Source organism: Pleurodeles waltl, chromosome 12 (assembly GCF_031143425.1).
Source record: "Pleurodeles waltl isolate 20211129_DDA chromosome 12, aPleWal1.hap1.20221129, whole genome shotgun sequence".
Classification (NCBI taxonomy): domain Eukaryota; kingdom Metazoa; phylum Chordata; class Amphibia; order Caudata; family Salamandridae; genus Pleurodeles; species Pleurodeles waltl.
Window position 1 is genome coordinate 385,644 of NC_090451.1, and position 11,244 is coordinate 396,887.

The 11,244-nt window shown below is 45.0% G+C and overlaps 1 non-coding gene across 1 annotated transcript; it reads right to left on the reverse strand.

Moving 5' to 3' along the window:
* Positions 1–9,068: 9,068 nt before the first annotated feature.
* TRNAI-AAU (transfer RNA isoleucine (anticodon AAU)) lies at positions 9,069–9,142 on the reverse strand. Its single transcript has one exon. It is a non-coding gene; the product is annotated as a tRNA-Ile (tRNA).
* Between the last annotated feature and the right edge of the window lie 2,102 nt (positions 9,143–11,244).

The window sequence follows — 11,244 nt, forward strand, 5'->3', positions numbered from 1 at the left end:
AAATGTATCACTTTACCTCTCTGCCCTTCGGTCTATCGTCAGCTCCATGGTGTTTTACAAAACTCATGAAGCCCGTGGTAGCTTTTCTAAGAGCTCAGGGGATAAGATTATTAATTTATCTAGACGATATCCTCATCCTAAGTCAGTCGTCACAGACTCTCCTACTCCACCTACAAACAACTTGCTCTCTGTTGGAGGAATTGGGTTTTATAATAAACAGAGAAAAATCCCTCCTTATACCTTCCCAAATCGTAGAATTCCTGGGATTTCAAATCAATTCTCTCTCAGCTACCCTTCTTCTACCCTCGTCAAAAATAAAATCCATAAAATCAGAAATTTTGCAAATTCTCCGCAATTCCCTCATTTCCCTCCGAAATCTAGCCCGAGTTGTAGGTCTTCCCTCCTCCTCTATCCAAGCAATCTTTCCGGGTCCCCTTCACTACCGTGCTCTTCAAAGATTAAAGATTCAACACCTCAGAAAGGGGCTTTCGTATTCCGATCTCGTTCCTTTAGACATAGAGTCTCGCACAGAGCTTCAATGGTGGATAGACCATTTAGACGCTTGGAACGGGAAAAGTATCTTTCCATCAGCCCCAGATCTTGTATTATAATCCGATGCAAGCCATCAAGGCTGGGGAGCCCGTTGTGGACCCATCTCGACTGGGGGTACATGGTCAAGCGAGGAGTCCAAATTGCACATCAATTGTTTAGAGATGCTTGCAGGCTCCTTTGCAATCAGAGGTCTGGCAAAGCACAAAGTACATTGTGCAATCCTGCTCATGATGGACAATATATCTGCGGTGAGATATATAAACCATCTTGGGGGTACAAGATCCAAACCTTTGGCAGACCTAGCCAAGAGCTTTTGGGAGTTTTGCCTCTCAAACCATCTTTCGGTACATGCAGAGTATCTTCCTGGAGCTCTCAACACAGAGGCAGATTGGCATTCTCGTCACCTTCGAGACTCCAGCGATTGGAGACTTCATCCTTCAGTGTTTCACAACATTCAATCCTTATGGGGCCCGTTCTCCATAGACCTTTTCGCATCCCGTCTCAACACACAACTCCCTCAATTTTACAGCTGGCGTCCAGATCCCTTAGCCTTAGCATCAGATGCTTTCTCACAAGACTGGTCGCATTCCCTCAACTATGCCTTCCCCCCTTTCATAATGATCAACAGGGTTCTGGCTCAGGCCAGACGTCAACACGCTTCTCTCTCTCTTATCGTCCCATTTTGGCAATCCCAAATTTGGTTCCCCACTCTTTTAGAACTGTCAATAGATTTTCCCTTGTTAATTCCATCCTTTCCGGATATCCTACTAGACCCTCTTCACCGTCCTCATCCCCTTATTCTGAACAATATCCTAACCCTATCCGCTTGGAAAATCTCAGGGGTCCCCAATCTTCCCCTCTCATTTCGGCAGAAGCTTCCCATTATATCTCAAACTCCTGGGCCCCAGGCACCAAAAAAGCCTACAAGGCAGCCTGGTCTCTATGGGACTGCTGGTGTGTGGGAAGACAAATTAATCCCTTTTCAGCAGATGTAATTTTTGGCGTAAATTTTTTAGCCTCAGAAGCCAGCAAAGGTAAAGCATTTCGCACTTTCAATCTTTACAGATCTTCTATCTCTTCCAACCATATTCATGTTCATGGGAAACCGGTAGGCGAGCACCCGTTGGTATGTAGATTATTAAAGGGAGTAACATTTTCCAAACCTCCGTTACCAAAATACAATCATTTGTGGGATGTTAATATTGTTTTGAAATATTTGATTGCATTACCAGATAATTCAAGTTTATCATTAAAGATTTTATCTGCCAAATTAACAATGTTATTATGCTTAGTTTCTATTAAACACTTATCAGATGTTAAGGCTTTGGACGTCTCCAACCGTCAATTCACCCCGTCGGGAGTGCTGTTTTCGGTTGTACGGCGTACCAAGACCAATTTGTCGTCAGTCTTTTATCCCTATTTTCCGCTTCAACCAAAATTGTGTGTGGGTCAGTGTCTCAAAGTTTATGAACACAGGACCGCAGATTTGAGAACATCCTCCTCCCAACTTCTCATATCTTTCAGGAAACCCCATAACCCGGTTTCTTCTGCTACATTAGCCCGTTGGGTGAGACTGATTATGTCCTTGGCTGGTATTGATGTTTCCAAGTTTGGGGCTCACTCCTCTAGGGGGGCCATGGCTTCCAAAGCTTTCTGGGCGGGATCTCGTTTGGAGGATATTCTAAAATCTGCGGATTGGTCCAATGACAATACTTTTAGAGTATTTTATTGCAAACCGATTGATAATGCTTCATTGAACGTGATTAATATGCTTTAAACTCGCATAATAGGAGCCTCCGGTCTTGACATAAAATGTAGATTTTCCTAGTCTATGACGGAAAGTCTTCATTTTATTAAAGACACGGAGGCGAGTATTATCCCACCTCTTGTATAACTTTGTTTATTACTCCCTTTGTTCATGGTTAACTGACTTCATTTGCAAGAAAAGAGGGCTGCTTGCAGTCAAGTGACGTCATAATGGCATATCGTGATAACTATTGGTTCTGGTGTGTTTTGAACTACGTTTTTAATCCCATTGGCTACAGATGTTAAGCCTTATGGGATTTGTAGTTTCTTGACTGCTGCTCATTAAATAAAGCAAGAAAAGAAACACATAATACTCGCCTCCCTGTCTTTAATAAAATTAAGACTTTCCGTCATAGACTAGGAAAATCTACATTATGAAGGAGATAATAAAATGTAGAAGAAAGCACCGAGGCCACCTCACTGGAGCAAATAAACCGAAAAGAAGACTCAAAAAGGATCTTAAGAAGACCTCTTGAAAATCAAGTGAAATAATAGTTGGCTTGAAAGACTCGAAAGAAAAGCAGATATCCCTCAAAAGATGTAAAATGTGGCAAAACTGTTGACTGACAATTTGTGCTCGAGACAGTGTTATCATTCGTTAAAACACTTCGCAAGGCATAGCGGGAAATGTAGTTTTATTGCTGCAGGATACTGAAATCCTGTTCGGTTTGGGCATATTGGGAATTGAGATTTTCCTAGCCTTGGTGTCTGAAAGGCTAGATTTTATTAAAGACACGGAGGCGAGTATTATGCAGTCTTTTCTTGCTTTAATTACGAACAGCAGCCAAGCAAGAACTACAGTATCCAGAAACAAAAGAACTACAAAATGACCTCATAGTGTAGTAACCAATGGGATATCACAATGCACTACTAATATCTTAACTGCGAGCAACAAGTCCTCTTTTCTTGATGCGAACTAAAGAGGAGAAGTAACCAAAACAATCACATAGAACATAAAAACCAAAGTCATAAAGTCCATGCAACCATCTCGAAGATGACGGAGACCGAAGGACGACTGGAAGGTATAGTCGATGTCGCACAAATCCAAGCTTGGTAAGAGACGTTGGTGTGTATCACGCTGAGCCAACACCGGAAGAGGGAGTTGGTACTGAAAGAGAGAAACAGGGCGGGTTAAATCGTGGTGGGATAATACTCGCCTCCGTGTCTTTAATAAAATCTAGCCTTTCAGACACCAAGGCTAGGAAAATCTCAATTTTATTACAAGACCGGAGGCTCCTATTATGCATGTTCAAAGCATTGCAATCACAGAATCTGAGACATGAGAAATCGGTTTACAATAAAAAGTTCTAAACGTATTTTGATTCGACCAGTCTGCAGATCTGAGAATATCCTGTAAAGAGGAACCTGCCCAAAAAGCACGAGAGGCCATAGCCCCCCTGGCCGAATGGGCACCAAAGGCACTAATATCAATGCCAGCAAGGGACATAACCCATTTAACCCAACGAGCCAGGGTAGGGGAAGACACAGGAAGGTGAGGTTTCTGAAAGGAAATAAGTAGTTGGGATGAAGAGGATGCTCTCAAATCTGCAGTACGGGTTACATAAGTTTTTAAGCAATTTGCAACACCTATATTGGGTTGAGAGGGAAAATATGGATAATTAATACTAGACAAGTTAGTTTTCGTACGTTTTTTGATCTGAAACGAAACACCAAGGGGAGAAAAGAAAAAGGAAGTAACATCCAGTGCTCTAACATCTGAGATCCGCTTGATAGAAACTAAACATAAAAGCATGGTTAACTTAGCCGAAAGCTGTTTGAGAGATAATAATTCATTATCAGGCCACGAGGTAAGAAAACGCAACACCAGAGTAACATCCCACATAACATTATATTTAGGAGACGGTGTATTAACGTATCTTACTCCCTTTAACAATTGACAGACCAGGGGATGCTCTCCAACTGGCCTACCATCAACTCTTTGATGTTCCGCAGAAATGGCAGATCTATACAAATTAATAGTGCGATAAGCCTTACCTTGAGAAGCCAAAGAAGCCAAAAAATTTATAATTAATACTACATTCGCTGAAAAGGGATCTGAATTCCTGTCCAGGCACCAGCTGCACCAAAGGGACCAAGCTGACTTATAGGCCCTGGAAGTTCCCGGGGCTCTGGCCTGCTGGATAAATTTAACAGCGTCCTCCGAAATTCCTGGGACTCCCGAGGACGACCCGAAACTTTCCAAGCTATGAGGAACAGGGATCCGTCGAGAATCAACTGATGTTGATGGCCCTGAGGATTCAAGAGGAGATCGGGAAATTGGGGCAGCCAAAGAGGCGGAGCGATCGCCAGCTCTAATAGAGTCGGATACCACGGTTGGGTCTGCCAGAAAGGAGTTACAATCACCAGAATAGACCGTTGCCTGCGCACCTGAGCGAGGACTCTGGGGATGAGAAGGAAAGGGGGAAAAGCATATAGAAGGGAAGTCGGCCAAATCTGAAGAAAGGCATCTGTGGCCAGGGCTTGTGGATCTGGCCTCCAACTGAAATATGAAGGAAGGTGAGAATTGAGGCGAGAAGCAAACAGATCTATAGACATTTCTCCAAAGACAAAAGAAAGGTGACTGAACACTGAAGGGTGCAGTTGCCAATCGCTGGAATCGTGAAGGTGTCTGGAATACCAATCCGCTACTGTATTGAATCTGCCTGGCAGGAAAACCGCCTTGACTGAAATCCGACGAGGCAGACAATATTCCCAAAGATGTTTTGCCAGAGAGGAGAGTATCTTTGACCTGGTACCTCCTAGGTGATTGATGTATCTGACCGCGGACAAATTGTCCATCCTGAGAAGGATGGTGCAACTTACCCTGTTCTTTGCAAAAGTGCGGATGGCAAAGGAACCTGCAAGCATCTCTAAACTGTTGATGTGCAAGAAGGACTCCTTCAGAGACCATGCGCCCCCAGTCGAGAACTGACCACATCTCGCGCCCCAACCCGTCCGACTTGCATCGGATTCTAATACAAGATCTGGGGCGGCAGAGAAGATAGTTCTGCCGTTCCAGGCATCTAGATGGGTTAGCCACCACTGAAGCTCTTCTTTGGATTCGGCATCTAAGACCAAGGGATCCGAATAAGCGAGACCCTTGTGAAGATGACGTATTTTGAGCCGTTGCAGGGCTCGATAATGTAAAGGACCTGGGAAGATTGCCTAAATGGAAGAAGCTAACAGACCTACCAGGCGTGCCAGATTTCTGAGAGAGATCTGCGGAAGGGAAAGGGAGTGGCGAATCTCCTTCTTGATCAATGAAACCTTGTGTTGCGGGAGCTGCAACACCGATAGAGTGGTATCTATTCGAAAACCGAGAAACTCCAAAGATTGAGTCGGAACTAAAACCGACTTTTGCACATTGATGAGAAAACCTAAATCGCGAAGGAGGTTTAGACACAGTTGAAGATGATCTAGAAGTAGATTTTTGTCCTGTGCCATCAAAAGGAAGTCGTCCAAATAGAGAATTAAACGCACCCCGTGAGACCGGAGAAAGGCTGCGACGGGTTTGAGAATCTTGGTGAAACACCAAGGAGCGGAAGAAAGGCCGAAGGGAAGAACTCGAAAGCGGTAAAAAGAGTCCTGCCATTGGAATTGAAGAAACTTCCTGTGTGAATGATGAATTGGGACTGTGAGATAGGCGTCTTGCAGATCCAGTCTGATTAGCCAATCTCGGTGAAGCAGAATGTCCCTGAGATGGAGAATAGTCTCCATCTTGAAGTGACGATAGATTATAAAATTGTTGAAAGCCTTGAGATTCAACACCAGACGAAATTTGTGATTCTTCTTCTGAACTAGAAAGATGGTGCTGAGGAAGCCCGAAGAGTCGAATTGAACAGGCTCTATTGCGCACTTGGCCAGGAAAGATTGGATTTCGACGCGCAAAAACTCATTTTGCTCTTGGGAAAAAACTAGGGGTATAGGGACGCGACTCTGAACTGGCATCTGATAGAATTCTAACTGGTACCCTTGAACAGATTGAATCACCCAGGGATCTGAGGTGAGAGAACGCCATGAATCGAGACACAGAGCTAATCTGCCCCCTACAGGAGGAAGGCCAGAAGCGGAAATACTTACCGGAGGTTTGGTCTCCCCTGCTGGAGTAACCTCTGGACCGGTAGCCTCTTGAACGACGGGGATAGAACTTCGGTTTGTATCCTGAATAGGATTCAGGTTGAGATTGCTGGTTGAAGGAGTCTCTGTTGGAATATTGATTCCTGATGGAGCGGCCGACAAAGCGACTCCTGCCTTTGCCGGCCCTGGCAAAAACCCGAGACGAAAAAAAATTCTTCATCGAAAGCTGGGCCTTATCCAGAGAGGCAAAGGTGGACACATATTTGCCCAAATCTTTAATAAAAGAATCTCCAAATAACAGGCCTTTGGCCAAAGGACCCTCATCTTTTGAGGCCAGAGAAGTTAATTTGGGATCGATCTTTAAAAGCAGACTCTTCCTCCTTTCAATCGAAAGTTGAGTGTTGACGTTCCCCAGCATACAAATAGCACGTTGCGCCCAGTTTGAAAGGACCTCCGGATCAATAGGGTTACTATCCATTTTTGCTTCTTCCGCCAAATCAAAAATTCTGGTGAGAGGGCCCACCAAATCAAGAAGCTTGTCCTGGCAACCCGACCAGGCTCTATCCACGCCCTTTTTGGGATCCTTGCCGAATTTTGAGAAGAACATCAGCATGTTAGGATCAATTACCGGAGTTGCTGTTATATTATCCGGAAGAGAGGGACGAGGAGACTCTGACTTGAGTTTATTACGAGCGGCCTTATCCAGAGGGTGACGTAAAAAGAAAGAAACATAATCCGCCACATGCTCTGATGGGTACCACTCCTTTGAATTTTGATGGACCATGAAGGAGGGATCAAATAAGGGTTCACCAGCATGGTCGACTAAATCGTGAGACACTAGGTGTACGTCACCACCGTCAGGAGGAGAAATTCTACGCCTTTTCTCCAGAGGCCCATAAGAAACTGGATCTTCTGATCCGTCCACATCGCCCTCATGGCTGGAAACATTATCATCGTCATCCGTGTCTCTTAACTGCGAAATATATAAAGGAGAAGGAGGGGGACCCGATTTATAGACCTCTCGGGTGGAAGGACCAGAGGAAACGCCTTTGGACGTCATTGGGAGAGTGGTCGCACGTTTCCTGCTCTTATTAAAAGGCAATTTGGAAGAAGACATCATCTTTGAAACCGAGGCTTCAAAATTTTTTTGGTAACCTCAGACATGGAAACTGAGACTGCCTGCTGTACAGAGTCCCTTATGAAGGACTTCAAACTCTCCTGAAACACCTGGGAATCCTCTTCCCCAGCCATAATGTAAAAACACACTGGTCACCGAAGGGTTAATTTTTTTGAGGAAAAAGAAAAAGGAGTGTCTGAAGGGGCGGGACCGAGCCAAGGGAGGCGGTTCAATGCAGTCGAAGTCGACTGACAGACGAGGGCAGGAGTTGAGAATGCCAAACGAGGCAAAGTGAGCCAATTATGCTCAAATAGCAAGCAAACCCGGTCGGAAATAAAGACGCGACGCGAGTATCAGCTGACAAGGTATGCCGGCCCAAAGAATGTGAGGAATGCTACGCGTGCGCTGAAAGGAATGCGACGCGCTCGAGCGCGCGTCCTCAACGGCCGAAGACGGCCGTTGAGAGACGCTGTGTCGGAAGGACAGAAAAAAGGACGCGCGTTCCCTTATAATAACCGCGCGCTAAACACACAAGTTTCACAATGCAATGGTAATAACAGTAAGCACAATAAACAACCGAGCAAGTAATGTAGGTACTTATCTTGACTGCGAGCAGCAAGAAAAGAGGACTTGTTGCTCGCAGTTAAGATATTAGTAGTGCATTGTGATATCCCATTGGTTACTACACTATGAGGTCATTTTGTAGTTCTTTTGTTTCTGGATACTGTAGTTCTTGCTTGGCTGCTGTTCGTAATTAAAGCAAGAAAAGACTGCATAATAGGAGCCTCCGGTCTTGTAATAAAATCTCTCTCCTCCTCGCCATAAAGTGGATGCCCTCCATTTCCAATGCATGCCTTTGTTATCAGGCCACCGGTTTACACGGGCACCAGGGGTTACTGTGGGTGACGTCACACCTACCGCGTTCACATTTACATTAGAAGTTTGACCTGTTTCCCGCCCTCATTCCCTGATTCCTACGGATAAACTAAGGGTGGGGCGTGGAGCTGAAGATGAACCTGTCTCCTCGAGTCCCCTTTATAGGACGAGTATTACACGAGGGCCACTGTGTGAAGCTGTTACAGCCCCACCAGAGCCTTCCAGATTGCAACAAACGATTTACAAATGTTGTTGCTGCCAACTGAACGCGGTCACCCAAACGGTAACGTGGCATTTTGCATGCGGTTCCGGTTATTGCTTGGGTTGTGATTTGCTGGTTTACTTACTATTCCCGCTGCAAAGTGCATTGCCTTAGCATGCGGGGGGCGGTAATCACTACCCGGAGTAACAATCAGAGATAAGGGCCCCCGGCACTCCTCCCTTCTTCTGGCGCCGGTCCTCCCTCGCCCTTCCGCCATCCTCTGGTCGGCAGGCTCCCGTTACTGCAGCCTCCCCTTGCTTAAGAGCTCTTCCTCACTCTGTGCAAAAGAAAACGAGTGTATAGTGTGCTTTCCGGTATTTCATTTTATCATGTTAATGTAAGCAAATACAATTAGTTTAAAAAAAAAAAAACTGACGTTGGCCCGTACGGGGATCGAACCCGCGACCTTGGCGTTATTAGCACCACGCTCTAACCAACTGAGCTAACCGGCCTCCATAATTCACAGGCGAGCTTCTATCACAAAGTGAAGAGATAGCGGCGTATCGCAACAATGTGTCTTTATGTGTACTCATTCACCTACCTACAATGTGACATAGAAAATGTTCATAAAAATTTGATCTTCCATTTCTGCATCATTAACGCATGCACACTTACCCTCTTAATTTTTCACTCATTAGCCTGGTACAATACCAAACAAAGCTGAGTACAACCGTGTTCAGTTTCCGTGTGGTGTCATTTGTGTGTGCCTAGTTTGTTTGCGCACATTAGTCTTACTCATAGCAGGAAGAAAACTGACAGTAAGAGTGCAAGCGCCCCCTGCGCATGGAACCTGTACTACAGAGGAACATCAGTGCAATTGTCAGTCACACTCAGAAATACCATTCCTCGCACACATGGTACAGCTGCAGAGCAAGCAACAGCCCTGCAAGCGACCCTTCTAATGCTTGGAGGGAAGCTGATAAAGAGGCAAAAAGAGCCTGCAACGAATGTAAGCAAGCAATGGTAAAGCCGATAGGTCTGACCTTGGCAAGCATGCAATGTGTTTCTGATTTTTTGTTTTTGCAAATATGTGCAAAAGACAGTAAAACTAAGGATTTGCAGCAGTTGTGCAATTTTTTTTTTCTTAATTACATGAAATACCGGGAAAAGGTATGCAAAATTATGTGCAATGTAAAACCTTACATTTGGCACTATATTTTAGAGTGAAATGTGTCCTCACAATCATCTGTAATGCAAGGACTCATTTTTGGTTAAAAAAGGTGCAAAAAACACAAGCCGTTCAGACGCCATACACTCGTATTCTTGTCCTTTGCCTCGCTCCAGTGCCCGCGAGCTAAATTTATATTCCAAACACCTCGTAATTATGTGGTATGGCATAATATCATAATTTCGTGAATTTACAAAAACTACATAATATAAAAGCAGGCGTTGTCCCAACAGCCCTTGCGCTCTAGTAGGTTACAGAGGGCTGACACCTTGCCCCATGCTGCAGCCCGTGGAGGGAGGGAGCAAGCTGTGAGTGGCACTGGAACAGACCAAGGGATGCTGAGGGCTGACCCCAGGACCCTCTATCTATATATCCGGATGTAAGTATTTTTTTATTATTTTTTTTCGAACACGTGAGGCTGGCAAAACTGATGAAGCTGTCAGATCTAAAAGTGACTAATACCCCTCCAGGATGACAGCGAATGGTTTTAACAAAGAGTTGTCTAAAAACACAAATAATGTCCCATGTGGCACCTGGGTTGTGGGCTGAGGGCTTGAGGCCAGAGGCTTACAGGCGTGTGACAGGTTGGCATGTTCAAGGAGGTGACGTGGCAGGTCCTTTGTCTCTCGGTGAGGAATGCATGGGCGGAAGCAGAGATTACCTAGAAGGGCCATATCTTCCCAGGTGTTAGTACTCACCATGTATTTTTATTTTTAGTCTGAAATATGTTCTTCCTGTAAACCTTCGGGTCAGGTAAACCATTCAGGCCTGATCCCTCCCGCTCTTCTGCTTAGATGAGACCACAGAGGGTCTGCCACAGCCCCTGACACATGTTCGTCGTTCACCAATCCAGGACACGTTAACTTGCACTTATTAAACCACCGTCGTTATGCCAATCACATTTAAGCAGAATACGTGCAAACTTTCTGGCACCCAGACTTATCTGTAAACATAGGTCAAATGATGGTGATTAGAAGGCATAGAACACGCTAAAATAATCAGTGAATGAGGTGGTGAAAGTGCATATGATGGTGCATATGGAGATGCACGTGGCAGTGACGTTGTAGCATACGTGAGAGTGCACGTGACGGTATATGTGTAGCCGCACCTGGCTGTAGAAATCGTGTATGTTGTGATGTATGTGGTTGTGCAAGTGGTAGAGCACACGGTGGTATAAAGGGAGATGTATGTAGTAGTAAAGTCAGAGTGTATGTGATGTGTATGTTGTGGCATGTATGTAGATGCATATGGCTGTGCAAGTCATAGTGTGTGTCGATGTATGTGGTAGTGCACGCGATAGAGTATACAGTGCCCTATGTGGAGATGTGCGGTTGTGCAAATTGTAGTGCATGGTTGGTGTATGTGGGTGTCTGTCAGGCAGGTTAT